Here is a 26,011-nt window from a genome sequence, read left to right as displayed (position 1 = left end):
GGCTGGTGACATGCACAGCCCTTCTTCACTCAAAAAACAAAGTCAAGTGCAAGTCATGTCATCATTTGTCTGATGGCATCTTCTTCGTCAACAAAGGATGAACACACACACATACCATATGCCTGTCCTCAGGGAGCTTATATTATTTTTTTTTCCACCAATCAACAAGTATTTATTATTTATTATTAGCACTCAGTATGTTCCTGGTACTCTCCAAGTGCTGGCAATGCAAATACAGAGAAAATAATTCCTGCTGGCAAGGGGCAGGCTCCAAGGACATATGGATATGTGGTGTGTATATATGTATGTATGTATATGTGTGTGTGTCCAGTACACATAGAAAATGAGTAAAAACATATGTATACAAAGTAAATAAATATAATGGAGTTTGGGAAAGAGAGTCCTAGCAATTGGGGTGAACAGAAAAGGCTTCATATAGATGATGACACCTGAGCTACATCTTTTTTTAAGATATGTTGCCATCCTATTCAATTCCTTCTGTGCTCTGTGTGTGTGTGTGTGTGTGTGTGTGTGGGTGGGTGTGGGTGTGTGTGTGTGTGTGTAATCCCACCAACTACCCAGATACTGAATAGTTTCAAGAGTTACAAATATTGTCTTTCCGTGTAGGAATGTAAACGATTCAACTTTAGTAAGTCCCCTATGACTTCTCTTTGCTGCTTACCTTTTCATGCTTCTCTTCATTCTTGTGTTTGAAAGTCAAATTTTCTATTCAGTTCTGGTCTTTTCATCAAGAATGCTTGAAAGTCCTCTGTTTCATTGAAAGACCAATTTTCCCCCTGAAGTATTATACTCAATTTTGCTGAGTAAGTGATTCTTGGTTTTAGTCCTAGTTCCTTTGACTTCTGGAATATGATATTCCATGCCCTTCGATCCCTTAATGTAGAAGCTGCCAGATCTTGTGTTATCCTGATTGTATTTCCACAACACTTGAATTGTTTCTTTCCAGCTGCTTGCAATATTTTCTCCTTGACCAGGGAACTCTGGAATTTAGCCACAATGTTCCTAGGACTTTCTCTTTTTGGAACTCTTTCAGGAGGTGATTGGTGGATTCTTTCAATATTTATTTTGTCCTCTGGTTCTAGAATCTCAGGGCAGTTTTCCTTGATAATTTCATGAAAGATGATATCTAGGCTCTTTTTTTGATCATGGCTTTCAGGTAGGCCCATAATTTTTAAATTGTCTCTCCTGGATCTATTTTCCAGGTCAGTTGTTTTTCCAATGAGATATTTCACATTATCTTCCATTTTTTCATTCTTTTGATTTTGTTTTGTGATTTCTTGGTTTCTCATAAAGTCATTAGCCTCCACCTGTTCCATTCTAATTTTGAAAGAACTATTTTCTTTGGTGAGCTTTTGGACCTCCTTTTTCATTTGACTAATTCTGCTTTTTAAAGCATTCTTCTCCTCATTGGCTTTTTGAACCTCTTTTGCCAATTGAGTTAGCCTATTTTTCAAGGTGTTATTTTCTTCAGTATTTTTGGGGTCTCCTTTAGCAAGGTGTTGACCTGCTTTTCATACTTTTTTTGCATCTCTCTCATTTCTCTTCCCAGTTTTTCCTCCACCTCTCTAACTTGATTTTCAAATTCCTTTTTGAGCTCTTCCATGGCCTGAGCCCATTGAATATTTATTTTGGATGTGTGGGATACAGAAGCCTTGACTTCTGTGTCTTTCCCTGATGGTAAGCATTGTTCTTCCTCATCTGAAAGGATGGGAGGAGATCTCTGTTCACCAAGAAAGTAACCTTCTATGGTCTTATTTTTTTCCCCTTTTTTGGGCATTTTCCCAACCAGTTACTTGACTTTTGGGTCCTTTGTCAAGAGTAGGGTATACTCTGGGAATCTGTGAGATCGCATTTCCTTTGAGGTGGCATGATCAAGCATATACTGGTCTGGATGCAGAGAGGGATTTTTATGCCCAGAATCTTAGCATTTACCTCTCCATAGCCACCTGGCCTCCAGTTCTGCTAAGTCAGCACTGGGGGCTGGTTTTCAGATAAGGGGAATGGACAGGGCCGCCATTCAGTTTGAGACAAGGACCAGCTTGGCCAGAGCCTCCACCCAGGGCTGAGGTAAGACTCAGCTCTTCAGTGCCTCCAGGGGTTTTTACGCTCCAACAATGGAGCTTCCATATGGGCTGCTGTGCTGCCTCTGTGGCCACTGCCTGCTGCTGGTGCTATGGGAAGGCCCTTTTCCTTTCCTGGACAGCTGATAAAACCCCGTTACTGACCTTTGGCACCTGTGGGTTGAGGGATCTGAGGATCCTCTGCTGGGACTGGAGATTCTGCCCCCAAGGTGTCCTCCTCCCAGAGTCTCCTCGTGCGCGCGGTGCTGCTGCTTGGCCAAGGCTGGGCTGGGCTCCGCACTGGGCTCTGTCTCCAGTGCAACTGAAGTTTCCATGGGCCTCTCAGGTCACCATGGGCTAGAAATCTCCTCCACTCTGTTGTTCTCCACTTCTGCTGCTCTAGAATTTGTTGAGAGTCCCTCTCTACATGTGTTTTATGGGCTGTTGGAGGAGACCCTGTGTAAGTGTGTCTTTGTAGTCCGTCATCTTGGCTCCACCCCCAGGGAGCTTATATTCTAAAGATTAATTAAATGCTATTTCATTTCAAGTCACTAGTTCTGCTATAATAAATGCTAACACCTACTTCTAAACTCATTTACTGGAAGACTTTTGAAGTATTTTATTTCCTTTTACACTGAGAAGAGATGATTTGAGTCAAGAAAGATGTTTTGTTTTGTTTATCTTCAAACCATTAGTTTTTGTCAGTATGGGACTTGTTTTTTAGGTAGGCAAGCTCTCTCCAGACTGAACTTGGTTCCTGCTGATGAGTCCAATGTGGAGTACAGTCTCTGACTGGAGAGGAAAGGGGGTCAGTGTGTTGAAGTTTGGGTGTTGGGGACCCCAAAATACCAATACACCAGGTCCTGCTCAAATGAATTGGACACAAGTCTTCTTAAAGCCAAAGAAAAACAAAGTTTATTTAAGATTTGCCATACTGGGTTGACTCTCAAGGAGCCTAAGCATTTGTAATGCTTGTATTCACAAGTGGGCCAGATAGAATCTCAGCTAGACAGAGTCTGAGCTGGATTGAATCTGAGTACCTTCTTAGAGGCAAGATGGAACTTAAATACAGATAAAGACTGAGGGAAGCATCCAGGGGTCCCCACATAGTCTGGAGTCCCAGGGATGGTCTCCATAGATCAAACCCAGGGAGAATCCTGATGGGTGTGGCTGGTAATAGGATCCAAGGGAGGAATATCAAAAGAATGTTAAATAGAATATAGGGAGTATCTGGCCTGGGAGAAATGGAAGAGGAATCCAAGGAGCCCTCCCCTTCCCCCAAGGCCAGACTTTCCAGGGCCCTTCAGACAAATGTGACCAAAGCCCTCCTGATCCAAGGGAAAAAGGTCTTGACTTGGGCTTGTACCCCATCAAAGGGGTCAGACAAGGATATGGAAAAGAATCTTTTCTGTTTCTTTCCTTAGTTATAGGTGACTGAGTGGCAATCTTGTGAGTTTGAGGGCTCCTGGCTCCTCAGGTGCTGCTGGCTACATTACAGGAAAAGTAGGGCATGTGATGTGAGAGTCTTTGGAGAAAACCCACCTACCCTCAGAGAAAGTTATCACTAATTATAACTATTCTTTAAAATTCTAACTATTTCCCTAATAATTTCATCATCAATCATAAGCATTCATTAAGCTCCAATTATGAGCAGCCTGGAGAATCTGTAAATGGTGCAGTGGATAGAGCACTGGCCTTGGAATCAGGAAGACTTAAGTTCAAATGTGACCTAGCTCTCTGTGTGACTCTGGGCAAGTCACTTCACCCTGCTTACTTCCATTTCCTCATGTATAAAATGAGTTGGAGAAGGAAATGGTATCTTTGCCAAGAAAACCCCAAATGCAGTCACAAAAAATCAGATCTGATTAAACAACTGCCTGGGGCTGCAAAGACCCAAGAAAAAGTGTTCCTGCCCTCAAGAAGCTCAACTCTTATTATTTTTAGTTGAGAGTATTTTTCTGCTGTGAGAACCAGCTTACTCACTTTCCTTTTCCACTTTTGAATTAATTATCTGTTTTTCAAAGAGGAAAAGAGCTTAGAGTATCTGGTGTGGTTGAATGTGGATCCATCAGTCACAAAGTGGGTTGGACTCAATGACCTCTCAATTCCCTCCAGCTCTTACTCAGATTCTAGGAATTTGTGAAAGAATAGAAGAAATGTCTTGGATTTACAAAGGTTGGTTTGGCCCTTTGGAGGTCTTGATCGATATCCTAGCTATTGCTTCTAAGGCCCCCTGACATGCTAATGTTGTCAGATTTCTAGGATTCTTTGCAGGTCCAAGAATCTGGGACTCTCTGTTTGCTTTATCATTGTTCTTTCAGAGACTGAGTCAGCCTCATTCCACAATGTCAGAAGGTTACTTTTGGAAAGTACAATTGTTTCAGTGTTATGAGCTTTTTCAAAAAAAACTCTCCAAATCCAAACCACTTTGTATTGGTTTTATCTAACAGTTCTACAGGGGATACAACAAAGGAAGGATCAAATGAGATTCAGAGGAAAAGAACCTTCTTGGTGAAAAAGAAAGTTAGTATAAAGCATAAAAAAGTTATAATAACTTATCTCAACTCTTCAACTACTTTTCTCAAAAGTTCTGAAGACCCCGATATGAAATTTCAAGAGCAATGTCACCTCATACCCTATATGTATGTGTGTATATATATATATATATATATATATATATATATATATATATATATATATACACAAATACATGCACATAGGTTTTATGTATATAACATATATATATAGTTACATGGTTAGATGAAACCAAGTCAGGGACCCAATGGGGGCTTCTTCCAGATCTGAGATCATCAAGTATGGCTTAGCCTATTCTGAAGACCACAGCCCAGAGACAATATCTGGAAATAAACTAGAAAGTACAGTTATAGTTTTGCCTAAAAGAGCAATGTACGCATACACATGCAAAACCACAGAAGAAATGGAATGCCATTTCCCATCCTGTATTTGGATACTTCAGTGATTATGGCCTCACTAATATCCTACCAGTCTCAGGACATGAAGTAACAGTTCATGGCATCCATGCACATATCTTCTTGTATTCATTCCCTGCTCTCCTATACAGCTCTTTTCTCCATCCAACCTTAAATCCTCCCTAGATCTTTCACCCAATGTATTGGAGACATTCCTCTATGTCTCTTAATATTTTAGTTATCAGCATAGCCCTTAGGTTGTCAATCTATGATTCACTGGTTGACAACTTTGCACATCTCCACCTCATTTAAATTCATTTCATGTGAAAGTCAAGACATCACCCTTATGATGTCATTGGTGTTCTTTGCAAATGAAGGCCCACCAACATCACCAATACTACCATGACCACCATCAGTAACAATGCTTCCTAGAATCAAAGGTTTGGAAGGGACCGTAGAAGCCATCTATTTCAATTTGCTGACTTTATAGGAGGAGGAAGTTCCTTGAACTTGGCACTCTATCTTCTGGACCTCTGGAAGGTCCATCCTTTATACCTGGAAGACACATCTCCTTATGTTTCTGAACTCTGAGCTTTCTTTAAGGATCAACAAAGAGGTTACCTCTTGTGGGAAGCCTTTCTTGATAACCCTTCCCCCTATTCTGCCCAAATATTATTCTCATCTCACCAAACAATTTATTTATATTTGATTTACTTATATATTTATACATTTAACTAACATAATCTGTAAGCTCTTTTTATAGCCAGGATGTTGTGGAGACTTTCATTTTGTATCTAGTCCCTCATACTAAGGAGCACTTAATAAATACATGTCAGATTGAACCAACTCACTTCCTTTTCTGGTTAGGTATTTTCAGGATGGTGTCTTTCTGCCAAGTCTCATACAGAAATCATCACTAGTAACATGTGGCAATATTCTTCTATCCAATGGAGAGAGATAGGTAGAGTGATACCTATAGGTTTAGCAAGAGTATTCAGCATTTGATGATGCACATCTTTGTCTGTGGCACAGTGGATAGAGTACAAGGTCTGGAGTCAGGAAGACCTGAGTTCAAATCCAGCTTCAGATACTTACTAGCTGTGTGACCCTGGGCAAATCACTTAACCCTGTTGGCCTTAGTTCCACATTTAGAAATTGATCCAGAGAAAGAAACAACAAACCACTCCAGTATCTTTGCAAGAAAACCTCAAAGGAGGACACAAAGAGTTGGACCTGACTGAAAACAACTAAACAACAACAAACTTGTGAAAATATCACAGAAAGAAAGCTAGGGGAGACTTCAAAGTTCAACTAGTCCTAGGATAATGCATTTAGAGATGGAAGGAAACTTGAAGATCTGTGATATCCTAAGCCCCTCATTTTTACAGACGAACAAACTGAGGGTGAGAGAAGTGAAGGGACTTCCCCAAAGTCATATGGGGAAGCATCAAGATTTGAACTGAGGTCTTTGGATGCCAAATTCTGTCTCACTCTACCTCTCCATGTGGATTACCCACAGATTAACCTCACCAATACCCCATATGGAAAGAAACACGTCCTATGGTTAATTTCATATCACGCAACACTATGTGAGCAAAGGTACTTAATAAACAGCCAACATCACCACATAATTCAATTGCATGTCCTCCCAAGCCAGAGAGCCAATACTGACTGGCTCAGAAAGGAAATGTTAATTTAGTCATCCTATTTTTAACCATGAAGATTTTAGGGGATTCTGATGCCTCTGAAGCTCTAACTTCTGAAACTTATTGGACATCATTTTAGAAACAACACATCTATTAATATAAACTGTAGATGAAGAGCAGTACTGATTCCTATCCTATCTGATAAAGCCTTTACATATAGTAATAGCAGCAGAGATTCCTTTTGGGGGGTTAGATTAGACTTGATGCTGAAGCTCTTTAAAATCTAAAATTCTTAAGTTTTTAGGGAATACGTGTGTGTATCTATATATATGTACACATACATATAAATATGTTTGCATGTATATAGATATATATGTGTATATTTGTATGTGTATGTATATATGTACATGTGTATATATATATGCATGTGTATAGCTATCTACATATATGTGTGTATATATGTATATACACATATATACATATGAAACATCATACATGGCTTTGTTGTTGTTCTAAACCTGTGACGTTATCACTTTTTGGAAATTTTGGTATGGAAATTATCTCTAGTAAAAAAGATTGCCAAATAATCTACAACTCTTGTCACTTTTCTCTCTGTCTCTGTCTATTTGTGTCTCTGACTCTGTCTCTCTCATCTGGGAGTTCCTAGGACCAATGAAACTCAGAGTTTAGTTCTTATTCCCAGTGTCTAGAACAGTGCCTGGTACAAAGCACTGTTTTAATGCATGTGATTTTAAAAAATTAACTGAGTATACCTATAAATGGTGTAAGAACTTTGATTCTTAGCTCCCTTCTGTCCATTTTTTCCCTACACTACTATTATCACTACAGGTGATCATGGAGCCACACAAATCTAAGAGTCATTTTATATTTTTCTTTGTTTTATAAAAGGCCACAGACAAGTAATTAGCACAATTATGAATCTCTCTGTACTAAGCTAGGCTGGTCTTCAGAATATAACTACCAGTCAGTCACCTGTTACTGAGAACATTTCCAAAGCCTTCCCAAGTAGATTAAAACCCACAAGAGTTTGTGTTCCCCTGACAAAGCCTTTGAGAAGCCAAGATCACTATTTTTCCATAATGAAGTACCAGCATAGAAATTTTGTGGAGGAATCACAAAATCACAGAATTTGAGAGTTGGAAGGGATCTCGGCAACCATCTAATGAAATCCATGCATGAAAAGAAATCCCTCCTAAAAGGGTCATCCAGCCTCTACTTGGAGACCTCCAGGGAGGTGGAACCCATTTCTTTTCTACATAGCTTTTCCAAACAGCTCTAATTGTTAGGAAGTAGTTGTTACTTCCTCCCATCAACAATAAACATGCTTCTTCATAGCTCTGATCCACTGCTCCCAATTTCTGCCCTTGGGAACTAAACCCTATAAGTCCTTCCTTCCTACGGCTACAGCTATCATGTCCCCCTTGCACCTTTTCTTCTCATTGTGTAGTCTACAGAATCAAGATGAGTGAGATCCCAAAGAGTCAAGATCACATTAGCTTTCTCATCTAGAAGAAGGACTGACAATGCAGGACTTTTTTGCAACCCCAGACTATAAAGCTCATAATCCTATTACTTGTGTCTTTAATTTCATGTTATTGGAAGCAGTCAAATGTTCTAGTCTGTCATCCATATCCCTTTGCATCCAGCCTATATCATCTACTGGACTAGCTAACCTCCCAGTTTTATGGCATCTGCAAATGTGATGAGTATATCATTCTCTATCTGTCTTTATCCAAGATACTGATAAAAAAAAAAATCCACATCATAAGTCAAGTACAGATCTCTGGGATACCCTACCAAAACCTCATTCTTGCCACTTTAGCACTGAACAACTGATGACTCCTCTGAGTGTCGCCATCCAACTAGTTCTGAATCCATATGATTGTGTGATGTCTAATCTATATTTTTGCATATTCTTCACAAGAATAGTAACCAAGTTGAGTTAACAGGCATTATTAAACTGCTCACCATGGACCAGGTATAGTGCTAAGTGCTGGGGATGCAAAGTAAGGCAAAAAAAAGTCCTTGCTCTCAAGTCTAAAGCTCACAATCTAAAAGGGAAGACAACATACAAAGAACTATGTGCAAAATGGAAGACAACATACTAAGAACTATGTGCAAATAATATGTATACATATTGTTATAATATATTACAACAATATATACTAATACCTGTTATATACGAATATATCATATACTATATTATATCAAAGCTAATTATATTATAAATATATAATATAATATATAATATATAATAAACATATTATTTATATATTGTTTTATTTAGAAATAAATATGTAAGAATTAATTTCATAACAACTAATATCCATGTAATATTTATATAATTAATTCTTATATAATATTTTAGATACAATTATATTTTCTATATTGTCTTATATTTAATAAAATTAGTATGTGTTATGGCTATTATATTTTGTATTATTATATATTATTTTCTATACTGTCATATATTATAATATATATTATAGTGTTATAATATAGACACATTTTACAATATTATAATATACATACATTATAATGTTATAATATGTACATATATTACAATGTTATAATATACACATATTATAATGTTATAATATAATACAATATTATAATATACACACATAGTATAAGTATATTGTTCATATGACCACATGTGTGCATATATACATATGTGTATGTATACATGTGTATACATATGTGCACACATACATCTATATATCACACACATATCTATCACACTGCTGAAATTAGACAGAAAGTACCAGGATTCAGAACTACAGAAGGCTTCTTGTAGAAGGTAGGACTTTAAGCTGAGGCTCAAAGGAAACCAGGGAAACCAGAAGGCTGGGATTAGGAGGGAGAGCATTTTAACCATGGGGGACAGTCAGGGAAAATGCGCAGAGGTGGGAGATGGTGCCATATATGAGGAAAAAGTGAACAGGGTAGTGTCAGTGGATCTCAGAAAATATGGAGGGGGCTAACACTGAAAAGGTCAGACTAGGCCAGATTATAAAGAGCTTTAAAAGCCAAAGAGAAATTTATATTTGACCATTGAAGTAATAGGGAGTCACTAGAGTTGAGGAAGAGATATTGGATCAAAATTTTGGCTAAAATCTAGGTAAACTCTACCCTCAGCTTTCACCCATTGAGTGAAATCCTATCCAAAAAGAGAATGAGGCTAGTCTGGTGAGATTTGTTCTTGGAGAAGCCATCTTGGTTCTTTTTGATCATGGCTTCCTTTCCAGATGTTCATCAACCATCGTTTTCATGAGCTACTCTAGAATTTTACTCAAGAGTCAAACTCAAACTCACTCTCCTAGAATATGCAGAGTCTATTCTCTTTTCTTTTCTGAAAATGCTGCTACCCTTCTCTGGTTCTTCAGTACATTTCCCATTTTCTGGAGTCTTTCTTTTTAATATATTTTCTATTTTTATAGTTTGTTTTTACATCATAAAAAGTTTTCCTTCCCTAAGAAGCATTCCATATAACATTTTTTTGGTAGAGAAAAAGAAAAAAGTCAGTACAATTGATCAAATATACCGAAAAAGTCTGAAAATAAGATGTTCCATACCTGTAGGCTTTCCACCTCCACAAGAGAATCTTCACAATCTTTGGATTTGTAGCTATCATGGCTCAGCAATCACATTTTTAGTTCTTTCAGATCTGGAGGAGAAAGTTCATATGAGTCTGGGCACTGGAATTCCTCAAAGGCAGCTAGCGCTGGTTTCTTATCTCTTTATTTTTCATGGGTATCATCTCCCTGTCAGTCACTGTTATTGCGTCATTTCCACTGTAAAAGTCACTGTCCTTTGCAGAGAAGACAGAAACAAAAAATCAAGCACCTCAGCCTTCTCTCTTCTTAGCTATCCCAATTCTATCCCCCCCAAGACAAGGTCCTACCCCTCCTTTGAAACTTTTTTCAGCAAATATGGTTTTTAAAAAAAGAAGAAAAAAATTGTTATTCTTACTTTCTCCATCTTAAGCTGGGAATTCATTTTCATTTTTGTGAAACTGAATAATTTTTCTATCTGAGAAATATCTAGGGCAGCTAGGTGACACAGTGGATAGAGTGGTGGATTTGGAATCAGAAAGACTTGAGTTCAAATACTGTCTCAGACTCATCCCAGATTTATGAACCTGAGCAAGTCACTTAATCTCTCTCTGCCTTAGTTTCCTCATGAATGGGAACAGATTTAGTGAAGACTTCTCAGGAATGTGGAGTCTTCTCCCTGGAGTGGAGGAGACCTTAGGCCCCAGGTTCCATTCTCCCAGAGTTTGGTGATTTCCATTTAAGGCTATGTATTGCTTTAGGATCAATGATTGGATATGACTCTCTAACTCCTCAATGCCTAATTTGCATATAATGATGTGTATTTCCGCGAGCTTTGTAACATCCAGGAGTGGGAAATTTGAACCAGGTTTCAAAATGGATTGGTTAGATTTCGATCCTAGAATGTAAGACCTTACTTCTCAGCCAATGAGAACAATGGTCAGTGGTGGGAGGGGGATTTTCACGTCAGGGTCTATATAAATTGCTATTCTGCTTCTGTAAGGCGCCTCCCTACTCCAGCTTCACTGGTGAAGGGGCCTCTGGGTTTCTCGCGAGAACTGAATAAAGGAGATTTCCTGTTTTTTCTTTGAGATGCCTCTGAGCAGTCAATTTGAGTAAGGGGTTTCATGATTTCCCCCCCACACACTCATCTTTAAAATGAGGATATTAATAACATCTGCCTCCCAAGGTGGTTGTGAGGATAAAATAAGAAAATGTTTGTAAAATACTTGCAAATAACCAGATGTTACAGAAAGGTTAGTGATTAGTCACTTAATCCTGTTTGCCTCAGTTTCTTCATCTGTAAAATGAGGATAGCATGACAATCCACACAACAATAAAATGAGATGATATTTATAAAGTGCTTGTAGGTGCTATATAATGTTAACTACTAGTCACTTAACTCTGCCTTAGTTTCCTCATGTATAAAATGAACTGGAGAAGGAAATGACAAACCATTCCAACATCTTTGCCAAGAAAACACCAGATGGGGTCCTGACTAACTGAACATGAATGAAAATGACTGAACAGCAAAAGAAATACTTATCATACGTATATCATATTTTTAAAAAATTCAAACAGTGTTAAGTCATCCATCCCCAAAAGATAAAGTGAGTAGTCAGGACCTCAAACCTTTTCCTATCTGTAATAATAAGAAAACTAAAGAAAATCATCCCTTCTAATCCAGTATAAAGGACACTGAAGTTAGTCCTAGGAGCTGGGTTCAAATCACAAATTTGTACTTAGGACCTGTATGACCTCAGGTAATTTGTTCCTCATCTCTAAGATGTGAGAGTTGGAAGAGATGGCCTCTAAATTTTTTTTCAATTATAAAACTAGAAATTCCCATATCATTTAGTCTTCTGAGGGCCTAGAGTACTAAATGTGAGCTTCCTTTCCACCTCATCTCTACGTTATAATATTCTAACTTAGTGATATGATTGCCTTCAGCCTCTCTGAATTGTATTTTCCTCATCTGTAAAATAAGGCTAAAAATACTTGCAGGCCACAACTAAACTCTCTGAGTCACTTTTCTTACTCCACAAAATGCAAACAAAAAAATGGAGAGTTAATTAACTTCCCTGAGTCTTAATACCTTCCTACAGAAAATAGGGGTAATCATATTTGTGATTGACATTGTACACTCAAGCATTATACATTCTAATGCTTGCTCTGAGTTAGGCTTCAAGAGACTTCTGCTTGCAGCTCCAATGTACTTATGGGAGACGCTGTATTCTGTAACCATAAAGTGCTCTATGTTGTATCAAGACTGGAACCAGAGCAAGATTCCAGGGCCTGGGACTACATGAACTTCCAGCATGCTCATTCCAATGGCACCAAAAGCTTTCTTTGATGCTATTTTACAAGAAGCAAGAGAAATCATCAGGAACCTGCTTCAATTTTCGTGTAATTTGAAAACTCAGGCTATATCTCGACTTCCATAGAGAAGTTTTGCTGTGAACATGATATGTCATCTTAGAACAACAACAACAAAATGCATGCATGCCATTATTCCAGGGAGAAAAGATGACAACCTTTTTTTTTTTCAATAAAAGTAGACCTTTGCCTGAGAATGGAAAGAAGCAAGAAAAAAAATCAAATAGAATATTTGTCACAAGACTGATGAAAAGGTGGTTTTTTTTTTTTGTTTATGGGTTTTTTGGGGGGATTTGGGGGTGTTTTTTTTTTGCTTCTCATACTAGGCTGATAATGAAATGTTTCTTTTTGCTTGGTATCAGAAAAGGGCAAATCATTGTGGATCTCTGCTCTAGCTAATAGTCTAAAACAAGAGGATTTGAAAAGAGAGTATTTTACAGCCCAGTGACTCTTTGAATGTAGCCAAGACAATCTGAGGATTTAAATATTCGGCCTGGCTTCTGAAATAGAGGCTCTGACTCTTTGGTAATTAAAATAATGCAAACAGAAATAGCACTGTGTTGTGGTGAGAGAGAGCGAGAGCGAGAGCGAGAGCGAGAGCGAGAGAGAGAGAGAGAGAGAGAGAGAGAGAGAGAGAGGGAGGGAGAGAGAGGGAGAGAGAGAGGGAGAGAGAGGGAGAGAGAGAGGGAGAGGGAGAGGGAGGGAGAGGGAGAGAGAGAGAGAGAGAGAGAGAGAGAGAGAGAGAGAGAGAGAGAGAGAGAGAGAGAGAGAGTGAGAGAGAGAGAGAGAGAGAGAGAGAGAGAGAGAGGGAGGGAGGGAGGGAGAGGGAGGGAGAGGGAGAGGGAGAGGGAGAGGGAGAGGGAGAGGGAGAGAGTGAGTGTGTGTGTGTTTAAGATCTCATTTGCCATAATTGGGAGTAAATGAGTTGTTGCCTTGGGACACATAGATTGTTTATATTTTGTAGAGGAAAGGGGGTGGGGAGGGGCCTGAAGGATCAGGACATTTGCTAGCATTCTATTTCTTCAAACTTTATTTAGGATCCTCGGACCACAGATCTATAGCTGAATGGGACCTAGAAACCATCTATCCTCCCTCATTTTCCACACAAAGAAACTGAAGTCTAGTGAGATTACGTGATTTGCCCTTTATCTAGACAAGATAACTGAGGTCTTACAAGATGAAGTGATTTCCCCATTGTAATTGAATCTGGGAATAGATCTAGAGTTGGAAGAGAACTTAGAAGCCATCTAGTCTGACACTCCCATTTTATAGATGAAGCAATGGTGATCTAGAGATGTTAAATGACTTCATGAGGGCTGTGGGATGTCAGGATTAAAGATTTAGAGCTTCAAGGGACATCAGAGCTCATCTAATCCCACTTTCCCAATTTACAGATGAAGAAACTGAGGACAAGAGAAGTTAACTGATCAGTAGGGAGGATCTGAATCCAGGGCCTTGGACACTAAAGCTAATGATTCTCTCCAACAGTTTAAGAGTGTATTGACACACCTATTGCCCCAGTTAAGTTCCAACACCACCCCCCCCAACACACTACCACCTCCATGCCCCTGCTTCACTAAAGGATTTTATAATGAGTATCATTATCAAGTTCTCCCATTCCCAAAGGTACTTCATAGTTTATCTGCAAAGTTTTCAGGGAAAAGAATGGTATTCTCACCTCAGACAACCCCCTTAGAGCAACATGAAGTAATGTTTAAGAAATAGAACATGGGACTTATTGTCAGGAAGACTTGGATCCAAGTCTTGTGCTGAACACTGACTTGGCTGTGTGACTAATGGGCAAGTCACTCAGTTTCTTAAACTCACCTGTTGGACTAGAGGACTTCTGCTTAAAACCAGTGATCATGGGTTAAAGATGAGTTGTGATCAGCATACATGGAAGGAGTTTCAATACTGGGAGGTACCATGATGAGAGAACCATAAACTAATATCTACTGGCCATGTGAGACTCTGAGTAAGTCTCTCACCCTCCAGGGCTCTGATGGATGTTCTAAGATTATACCTGGCTGAAAAGTACCAACGTGCATGGATGGAAGAGGATTTTTCATCTGAGGGGTCCCTTTACCAATAAAGTTCCTATCCCTGTTCCTGTCATAATGGAACCAACAATATCATATGATATGATATAATACAATATAATGTTATTAAATATAATATAATTACAATATAACATCATATAATACAATTTATATTCTATACTATATTGTGTTATATATACACAATGTATAATATGTGTAACACAATGCAATATATACAATATAGTATATAAGGTAACATAAGACAAGGACAGGAAGGTGGTGCTTTGGATAGAGTGCCAGGCCTGAAGCCAGGAAGACTTGTCTTCCTGAGTTCAGACTTGATCTCTGACACTTAATAGCTGTGTGACTCTGGGCAAGTCACTTCACTGTTTGCCTCAGTTTCCTCATCTGTAAAATGAACTGGAGAAGGAAATGGCAAACCACTCCAGTATCTTGGCCAAGAAAACCCCAAATGAGGTCATGAAGAGTTGGACATGATTGAAGAAGAATTGAACAACTGCAAAATTTAAGATAACATGTAACATGATGTGATGTGACGTATATGATATGATTTCATTAATATGATCTATATAACAATACATGACACATAAATCTCCTTTATGTTATCCCTATAATATATAACATAGGATACATATGTGTAGGGGTGTGTGTGTTCCTTTTATAATACTCCTATAGGTTCGCATTTCTAAAGTGTTAGAGACTGCTCCTTTTGGTAACAGTGGCCAGGTAAGGGATGATTCAGATCTCCTTAGGGAAAAGAACATGGCAAATGTTGAGCTTTTTTGCAGCAAAAATATCTTGGTTCCAGATTGCAAATAGCCTATGTGAGAGGGAAAAAATGTCTAGTTCTTTAAAACAAAAATCTTGCAGAGGAGAAGCATATTCCTAGCTATCTCACTGAGGTCTTTTTTCCCTCTGACCTTGTGTGTTGGTTATGTGAAAACGCTGCACTAAGGCAGAATGAAAGAGCATGGAGAGGAGGTCAGACAATCCCTTGTGGAAGTTTAATTAGGGTGTCTACCTTCTTGAAGTTTCTCAAAGGGCTTAAGGAAGCTACTTGAACAGCTAACAAAAAAAATGAGTTTGGGAAAAATCAGATTAAAAAAGACATATTTAAAGGGGGCACTTTCAAGGACTCATGACCCCCAAATGGGTCATTTGTTTGCAGAATGTGGTTTCCTGACAGACAAGGCTAAGCCTTGTTTTCCCCCAGGTTGCTCACCAAAATAAAATAAAGTTAAATAAAAAAAAATAAAATAAAAACAACACCAACCATTTACTTCACCTTAGGACAAGAATAGTTCTTAAGAGACAATATGTTCCTTTCCCCTAAATGGGGCAATAATTCTTGCCAACAATTTCAGAAAAAAAACAAAAAGCAAACGTTTTACTTTTTAAAAGGGAGAAATTCCACATTCCTAAAGTTGAGGTTATTCCTAGAATTGTATTGAAATGTCTTACATGAGACTAGAGAAAGAGTTTTAATAGTATTCATATATAAAATCCCTTTACCCCCCTTAAAGACTGTGATTAAGTTTTCCCTCATCCCAGGATTCTCATCCCTAGGCTAAATAAACACAGTTCTTTTTAACATTTCCTCATCGGCCTATTTCTGAAAGCTTTAATCACTTTTTATTCTCTCTTTGGGATTCATTCCAAGTCCTCCCCATAGCACATTGAAGTTGAAAGACCCCAAACTACTTTGCAAGTGTTGTACTACTCTTAAAAATCAAAGTCTGAATACCACTGATAATTAGAAATAGAACATTTTGTGGATCTCACAGTGTTCAATAAATGTGAATTAGAGGTAAAAGCATATGCTAAAATGATATTATCCATGTGATATATTCTGTTGGGTGTCCAAAACCAACAAGGTCCCACAATCTCGGACAGGTATATGGAGGAATATCAAGTACTCAGCTGGTCCTATGATGAGCTAAGCATTGTGGATACCAATAAGGGCAAAAAGCAAGGTTCCTCCCCTATAATAGCCCAGATTCTAATCAGGAGAGATACCAAGTATATAACTCTGTGTTGATTAAGTATATTTCCGTTGTTCTGTCATATCTGACTCTTGATGACCCTATCTGGAGTTTTCTTTGCAGAGATACTGAAGTGGTTAGCCATTTTCTTCTCTGGCTCATTTTACAGATGAGGAATTTGAGGCAAACAGGGTGAAGTCACTTGTTCAGGGTCACACAGCTAATAAGTGTCTGAGACTGAATTTCAACTCAGAAAAATGAGTATTCTTGATTCCAGGTCAGACATTCTATCCTTTGCACCACCTAGCTTCCTCCACTAAATATATAGAGAGTAGATTGAATGTAATCTGAGAGAGAAGGCATTTAGGGGGGAAGAATGGGAAAGGTTTTCTATAGAAGGTAGGATTTGAGATGAATCATGAAGAAAGCCAAAGCAAGAGGGGAGAACATTCAGGTATGTGGAATGGTGGAGTGTCAAGCTACAGATTTTGGAAGTGGAGTGTCATGAATGAGAAACAGCCAGATGGCCAGAATACCTGGATTGTAGAGTGCATGGAGGGGAGTAAATGTAAAAAGATGAGGACAGGAAGAGGTAATGTTTTGAATGGGGTCAGCTTTAAATGACAGTCAGAGGACTTTTATTAGGGAGCCACTAGAGTTTACTGAATAGGTAGGTGAAACAGCCTGGTATGTCAAGGGAAAGACTGACAATTGAAGATATAACCGAAGGTAAGAAGCCTTACTGAAATACAAGGCAGTTACATCCCCAGTTGATAAATGGTCAAAGGATATAAGCAGACATTTTTCAGGTGAAGAAATTAAAGCTATCTATATAGCTATATATGACTATCCAGTTATGAAAAAATACTCTAAATCCTATTGATTAGAGAAATGCAAATCAAAACAACTCACACCTATAAGATTGGCTAATATGACAGAAAAGGAAAATGATTAATGTTGAAGATGTGGGAAAACTGGAACACTAATACACTGTTGGTGGAGTTGTTAAATGATCCAACCATTTTGGAGAGCAATTTGGAACTGTGCCCAAAGGGCAATCAAACTGTGCATTCTCTTTGATCCAGCAATACCAGATCTGTATTACAAAGAGATCATAAACAAGGGTAAAAACCTACATGAACAAAAATATTTTTGGCAGCTCTTTGTGTAGTGGCAAAGAATTAGAAATTGGGAGAATTTCCTTAACTGCAGAATGGTTGAACAAGTCGTGGTATATGAATGTAATGGAATACTTTTGTTCCAGAAGAAACGATGAGCAGGTAGATTTCAGAAAAACCTGGAAAAATTTACATGAATTGATGCTGAGTGAAATGAGAAGAACCAGAACACTATGCACAGTGACAGCAACATTGTGCGATGATCAACTATGAATAACTTAGCTCTTCTCAGCAATACAGCAATCCAAGATAATTCCAAAAGATTTATGATAGAAAACGTTACCCACATACAGCAAAAGAACTATGGAGTCTGAATGCAGATTGAAGCATATTATTTTCACTTTTTTTCTTTCTTGTAGTTTTCTCCTTTTATCCTGATATTTCTTTTGCAACATGACTAAGGAGGGAATATTTAATATGATTGTACATGTATAGCCTATGTCAGATAGCATGTCATCTTGGGGACAGAGAAAAAATTTGGAACACAAAATTTTATAAAAGTGAATATTGAAAACTGTCTTTATATGTAATTGGAAAAAATAAAATACTAGTGAGCAAAAGAAAAGTAAAAGAAGGCAACTGTGATAGCCAAGGGAAGAGGTGAGGAGGACCCACGATAGAGAAGAGGCTATACGAATGAAGGGGACGTTGATGGGAAATGAGAGAAATGTGTAGGGATAGCCAAGGGTAAGACTGTCATGGATTGTGTGGCACAAGATGATTGTTAGACTCTCTGGTGTTCTTTTTTTACTGAAACCTCAGGTAGCACACAGCACAACCCAAGCAATGTACAAGATTGTTGTACCTCCATACAAATGGAGGAGGAGAAGTAAAGACCAACAGGGAAAACTAGCTCTGAAACCAGACACCTCATAGTTACACAACTTGACCTCCATGAGGTCTTGCCTAGCTCTTACTCAACAATGAGCTTAACAACAACTGAAGGATGAATTTGGGACATCAGGTCAAAGACCTTGACTCTTCCTGATTTGATGTGCTGCTTACACAGACAGCCTCAGGGTGGCAGAGAGGTTGATGACCTAAGTAGGGCTACAGGCAACATCTGCTGCTTCCTTCATCCAGTCAACATCTACCATTGTGCTGGTTCTATAAAGCTTACCCACATTTAGTTCTCTCTTCTCTCTGACCTTTTTACACTTACCTCACTTTCCCCCAACCTACACCCAAGATATTGATAAGGTAATAACAATGCTACTTTTATTCAGTTGTGTTGGACTCTTCATGACCCCATTTGGGGTTTCCTTGGCAAGGACACTGGAACGGTTTCACATTTCTTTATGCAGCTCATTTTCCCAATGAGGAAACTGAGGCAAATGGTGGCCAGGGTCACACAGTTAGTAAACGTCTGAAGATGGATTTGAATTCAGGAAGATGAGTCTTCTTGATTTTAGACCTGGTTCTCTATGCACTATGGTATCACCTAGCTGCTGCTGCAGCAGCTGCTGCTGCTGCTGCTAATAACTCACATTAAAATAGAACTTTATACTTTTCAGTGTGCTTTCCTTGCATTGGTCTTCACAACAACCCTATGAGGTAGATACTACCACTAATATTATGCCTATTTTACAGATGACAAGACCCCATTTAGAGAAGTTAAGTGACTTGTCTCTGACCCACAGTCAGCAAAAAGGCTAACATGGAGTTTGAACTAAGTTTCTCCTAACCCCAAATTTAATATCCTTTCCATTACCCCATACTTCCATATTTCTAATCTGTAAAATGAGTCAGCCGTTACGGAATCTGCATTTCCTACAAGGTTTACAGTGTATTTGTCCCAGTGCCATTCACATGGGAGCAGTACCCACCCACTTCTCTAAATGGTCACTTTGAACATGATTGTTGTTTCAACAAAGTAGGTGTGCCTGGCACATTTCCGATGTACCTACTCGATATCCCATTATTTAAGTCACTTTGCTATAATATAGAGGACGCACAGAAGGTAACTTTCTCCTGTTTGGGAACATCATTCGTCTATGTCCTCACAAGTTCCATATGTGTAGGGGGTTCTCAAATTCAACTCATTTCTCACTCCAGGACTTCCATTTTATTGCCTTTCTCTGAACCTCCCACTATTCGGGGAAGTTTAGTCCATCTGAGGTGTTTTGATTTAAATCAAGGTTATTCTTGATTGCAGCTGGCAGGTTCAGATTATGCACAGACCACATCTCACAAACATAACATGTAATAAAACCAGGACCCAGGGGCTTCTGGCAGAATGCCAAGCACAGGAGGTAGCTGACATTACATCTCTAAGCAATGTGATTCTTGAGAATCTGAGAGATTTGTGGAGGGGTCTGGGTCTTCTTTTTTTCTTCTAGAAGATCAGTTTGAACATTAGAAAGAAATTATGGTAGATTTGATGTTAGTGGGAATCAACCTTGCCTGCAGTCCATCAAAGATAATTTGTTATAGTCTTCCATTCCCTTAAGGTTAGGAGGTAAAATTCTGTGAAAAGGAAGGTTTTTATCCTTTTTGGACAATCACTAGAATAACCAGTTGGAGTCAATGGTCCCTTAGGGGGAGAAAACAGTTCTTCTCAGGAGCTATATCTCCAATAGCCCCAAGTGGAGATGGAGGGGGGGGAAGAGAGAGAGAGAGAGAGAGAGAGAGAAAGAGAGAGAGAGAGAGAGAGAGAGAGAGAGAGAGAGAGAGAGAGAGAGAGAGAGAGAGAGAATCCAATCAACAATGACCAGTATACACCATTTCTTATTTTCAGGCTACTCCTACTGTATGAAATGGAAACTGCTTGAACTTCTCACTATTCCAAGAATATAACTACCTTCTTTAGTTTCTGAATCTTCTTTATTTCCACTTTTTCCTTCTTTCTTTTCATCTTTTTTCTTCCCTTCCTTCCTCTTTTGTTTCCTTCATCTTTCCTTTCTTTTCCCTTCCTTCGTTCCTCCCTTCCTTTTTACTTTCTTCCCTTCCTCTCTTCTTCCCTTTTTCCTTCCTCCTTCCCTCTCCCTTCCTTTCTTTCTTCACTTCTTATGCTTCCTCCCAAATACCCTTCCTCCTTTTTTACATGTAGTCACAGGATTTAGACCTGAAAGGGAATTTAGAGATAAAGGTTGGATTGGCTATCCTCTTGCCTAACATTCTTTCCAGCTGCAAGATTCTACAATTTTACGAGGTCTGTTAGTCCAATCCCTTCAATTTGGAGGTGAACAAACTGAGGAAAGGAGAGAAGGCAACTATTATGAATGTATGGTTGGAACTAGAATTACAACATAGAATTTTAGGGTTGGAAAACTCCTCAGATCACACAATTTGACATCTTAATTTGAGAGATGAGAAAGCCAAATCCTCAATGTTTAAGTGACTTGCCCAAAGTCACACAGCTAGTTCATGAAAAAAGGAAAGAATTACACACCCAGTCCAATGGTTTCATATGCACTGCCCACAACTGTGGAAGCAAGAGGAGAGAGGAGAGGAAAGGAGGAGTTAGAGGGGAGACTAAGCAGGGCAGTGAGACACAAAGAAGGCTCAGACATCATGGCAACAAGACCATCCTAGGATTCGTGACCTGACCTGGCAGAAATACAATCCTAGTTTTGAGAGTTAATAACCATAACAGCTAAGTTGGCTAAGCATTCTGAGCTCTTTGGGGATGCAAAAAAATGAAAAGAAAGAAATCAGTTCTAAATCCAATTAGAGATGGACAACATCTCCTGATCCAAAGCCCACACTGAGTGCCATTCTTTCTAGAAAAGTGGCCTTCCAGTTTGCCTTGGGAACAAACATGGAAAAAGGCTGTCCCAGAAGAAAGGGCAGATGTGTTGTCTCTCTGTGTGAGAGCAAACAGCCACATCACCTGTTTGAGTGACACACCAGGAATGACTCTTTGAGGCACAAGACTGAATGCCAATTTCTGGATCAAGGATAATAAATAAAGCCCCTTTCACCAGTATGGAACACTTAACCACACTTAAATTTCTTGGTTGGCAAGCCTGAGTTGTAAGTGAGATGTGGCACATGCATAGGGTAGTGTTCAAAATTACATACCCTGTGGCTACCCAATAAATAGTTGTTGACTGGTTGTCTGATTTAGTCCCTGCATAAAAATGGAGGTCCTTCTGTGACTTTTTCCCCCTTCTTCTTCTGCCATCCTGTTAGATGTTTTGGCACAGAACCCGTCAATGGCAGAGATGCCTCAATCTGCATGTCTCAGAAGCTACTCCCTGCCTGCTTATAAATATGCTGATCAAAGCCTAGATCAAAAGGAAAACACATCTCCATATTCCCATTTTCCTCTTTCCTCCTCATTCAGAGGGGCTCAGGAAGGAATAACACAGGGAAGGTGAGACAGAGCACACAATAGAGTAGTTCCCTTGAAGGAGTGAGGGTGGCTCAAGGGATAAATATTTTCAAAATCAATTTTTCCCTTCCTCATATACCAGTAACAAAGCATATCCTAGAATTAAAAGACATTTATTTAATCCATTCTGTTTGTTGCTAGAAAGAGGAAACCTATGATCCTTGGACTTTTATGTTGCAGAAAAAAGAGACTATGTCTGCTTTCATATAGTACCTGTTTTTCATTGCAAAGAGGCATAATTTTTTACATAATAAACTATTAAAAAATACATACAATTTCTAAAGAATTCCAACAGACCTTTCCCAATAATTGAGAGACCAAAATAAATTTGCCTCTTTTAATTGAAAATGAACCAAAATTTACCTTAACACTAGTTCACCTCCTCAGTTGTTTAATTGAAAGCAAAGTTAAAGTTGGAAGTTTTTTAATTGTTGATTTTTCCTCCTTGATATTTTCATCTGTCTATTATTCTCTGCTTGCATTTATACATGCAGAGAAGTGTGGCACCATGCTGGGAGCATGAATAATTCTCCTAATGACTTGGTGTGAATTAAAAGAATTAATCTGCCCTGAAGTTGTTTTTTGTGCATTTGAGATGCTTACCAGGAATAACTTGTTTTTGTTTTGTTTATATGTACCTGTTGTCAATAGAATTTAAACTCCTCAAGAGCAGGGACTATTTGTGTTTTGTTTTTGTTTCCCCAAGCCAGGATGGCATTCTCCCTTCCCCAGGTTCACTTGCAGGGAATGCATCTTCTCTTTTCTCCTCCTTCTCCACACACCCTTTTCCACTCATGGAATCTCTTCCTTTCTTCAACATGAAGACAAACTAAGACCTAGGAAATGGCTCAGTTTTAGAAAGGTCAATGAGACTCATTGCATCCTGGGCAATTCCCAGTCATTGTGGCTCTTGTCTTGCCACTGGATTTGGATGACTCTGGAGGAGAGAGTAAGGTTGACTACTCTGCCCCACTTAAATCGAACTCATGCCCATGTGAAGACATAACTTTCATGATATCATTGGTCTTCTGTGAAAATGAAGTGTTAACAACCATGAGAACCATTCATGCATCTCCATCTATAGGAAACTTTCCCTGGCCTCTCCTAACTACCAATTCCTAATTACTTTGCATTTAAATTTTGTATATATGTACACATTGTCTCTACCAACAATATGTAAACTCTTTCTAAGTGGGTATGGTTTCATTTCTGTGTCCACAGTCCCTGGAACATAGTAGATGGCTGATACATGCTTACTGGTTGATCAGCTTATTAACAATCACATTAATATGCCCTGACTACTTTTAGTCAAAAATCCACTAACTTACAACAATATTATTATAACTTAAAAAGAAGAAAGAAAATCACTACATAGTAAACAAATGAGCTATTGTACATCATAGTTTCAATTAAATCAAGGAAGTCAGAAGAAACTAATCCCGTCATCTTCCACATTTTGGTTCCAAAAACACTTTACTGAGAGGTAATATGGTGTGAATAGAGAATCAGCACCAGAGGCAAAGAGATGGCCTGGCTCTGCAGTATCGATAAAATGCTTGACATTTCAGTACTCCAGGATACTGTATAGCACATTAACGCTCATAGCAAGTGGATGAGCTGCATTGGTAAAAGGAAGTTCATTACAGGGAATTCTGTACAGGAACAGTTCAGAAAGTATGGTCTAAGGACCCATGAGACTCTTGAAGTCTTTCAGGGTGTCTGCAAGAAAATTTCATAACAATACAGAGATATTTTCATTTCTAATATGTGGACAGACATACTCCACAAAAACCTGAATAATTGATAGGAGTATAAAATTGGTTCTGAGATCAAAACTTTGGGTGATTATCACCGTATAGCAATAGTATCAAACCTATGCTTTACTATAAGAGATTAAAACAAATGCATTTCTTTTTTAAAAATTTATTTAGGGGCAGAGCCAAGATGGCAGAGTAGAAAGACGCATATGCGCTAGCTCAGAACCCACAGCCCATAAAATATCTGTAAAAAACAACTGCCAACAAATTCTGAAGCAGCAGAAGCCACAGAACAACGGAGTGGAGGAGATTTCTGTTCCAGAGAGCCAGAAAACCTCTCGCAAAAGGTCCTTCGCGCACTAGACTGGGAGCAGAGCACAGCCCTGCTTCAGCCTCGCAGCACTGAGAGGAGCCAATCTGAGCAGCCTTCAGGGATGGAATCTCCAGTGGCCGCGCAGGTCCCTCCACCAACAGGTGACAAGGGTCAGTGAGAGGGTCTCTTTGGCGGGTCGAGAGGGGAGTGGGGTGCCCCAGTAACTCAGGCCCCCTTGGGAGGCAGCAGCAGAGGCGGGAGCAGACCAGGGCTCCCCAAGCAGGCAGGAGCCCAGATTCATTGTTGAAGGTCTCTGCATAAAGCCCCTGAGGGAACTGAGCCCCTGAGGCAGCCCTGCCCCCACCTGAGAACCTGAACTTAATCTCACACTGAATAGCAGCCCTGCCCCCACCCAAAGCCCTGAGGCTGGGAAGCAGCATTTGAATCTCAGACCCCAAGTTCTGGCTGGTAGGATCTGGAGGTGAAGTGGGTGTGAAGAGAATATTCAGAAGTCAAGTCACTGGCTGGGAAAATGCCCAGAAAAGGGAAAAAAAAATAAGACTATAGAACGCTACTTTCTTGGTGAACAGGTATTTCCTCCCTTCCTTACTGATGAGGAAGAGCAATGCTTACCATCAGGGAAAGACACAGAAGTAAAGGCTTCTGTATCCCAGCCTACTCAGTGGGCTCAGGCCTTAGAAGAGCTCAAAAAGAATTTTGAAAATCAAATTAGAGAGGTGGAGGAAAAACTGGGAAGAGCAATGAGAGACATGCAAGCGAAACATGAAAAACAAGTAAACACCCTGCTAAAGGAGACCCAAAAAAATGCTGAAGAAAATAACACCTTGAAAAATAGGCTAACCCAATTGGCAAAAGAGGTTCAAAAAGCCAAGGAGGAGAAGAATGCTTTCAAAAGCAGAATTAGCCAAATCGAAAAGGAGGTTCAAAAGCTCACTGAAGAAAATAGTTCTTTCAAAATAAGAATGGAACAGATGGAGGCTAACGACTTTAAGAGAAACCAAGAAATCACAAAACAAAACCAAAAGAATGAAACAATGGAAGATAATGTGAAATATCTCATTGGAAAAACAACTGACCTGGAAAATAGATCCAGGAGAGACAATTTAAAAATTATGGGACTACCTGAAAGCCATGATCAAAAAAAGAGCCTAGACATCATCCTTCATGAAATTATCAAGGAAAACTGCCCTGATATTCTAGAACCACAGGGCAAAATAAGTATCCAAGGAATCCACCAATCACCTCCTGAAAGAGATCCAAAAAGAGAAAGTCCTAGGAACATTGTGTCCAAATGTCAGAGTTCCCTGGTCAAGGAGAAAATATTGCAAGCAGCTAGAAAGAAACAATTCAAGTATTGTGGAAATATAATCAGGATAGCACAAGATCTGGCAGCTTCTACATTAAGGGATCAAAGGGCATGGAATATGATATTCCAGAAGTCAAAGGAACTAGGACTAAAAACAAGAACCACCTACCCAGCAAAACTGAGTATAATACTTCAGGGAAAAAACTGGTCTTTCAATGAAATCAAGGACTTTCAAGCATTCTTGATGAAAAGACCAGAGCTGAAAAGAAAATCTGACTTTCAAACACAAGAATGAAGAGAAGCATGAAAAGGTAAAGAGCAAAAAGAAGTCATAAGGGACTTACTAAAGTTGAACTGTTTACATTCCTACATGGAAAGACAATATTTGTAACTCTTAAAACTTTTCAGTATCTAGGTAGTTGGTGGGATTACATACACACACACACACAC

At 39.0% G+C, this 26,011-nt stretch overlaps 1 long non-coding RNA gene across 1 annotated transcript in view; it reads right to left on the bottom strand.

The window, feature by feature from the left end:
• The window catches only part of LOC140534529 (uncharacterized), a 769,311-nt gene that overhangs the window by 190,443 nt on the left and 552,857 nt on the right, over window positions 1-26,011 (bottom strand). The window contains exon 11 of the long non-coding RNA XR_011977353.1: window positions 10,254-10,345. This is a non-coding gene — a long non-coding RNA (uncharacterized lncRNA). The remainder of the gene's footprint in view (window positions 1-10,253; window positions 10,346-26,011) is intronic.

The sequence above is a fragment of the Notamacropus eugenii genome, chromosome 3, assembly GCF_028372415.1.
Source record: "Notamacropus eugenii isolate mMacEug1 chromosome 3, mMacEug1.pri_v2, whole genome shotgun sequence".
NCBI classification, from domain to species: Eukaryota; Metazoa; Chordata; class Mammalia; order Diprotodontia; family Macropodidae; genus Notamacropus; species Notamacropus eugenii.
The sequence above is the reverse complement of the archived record's forward strand: the minus strand, read 5'-3'. Positions and strand labels throughout refer to the sequence as shown.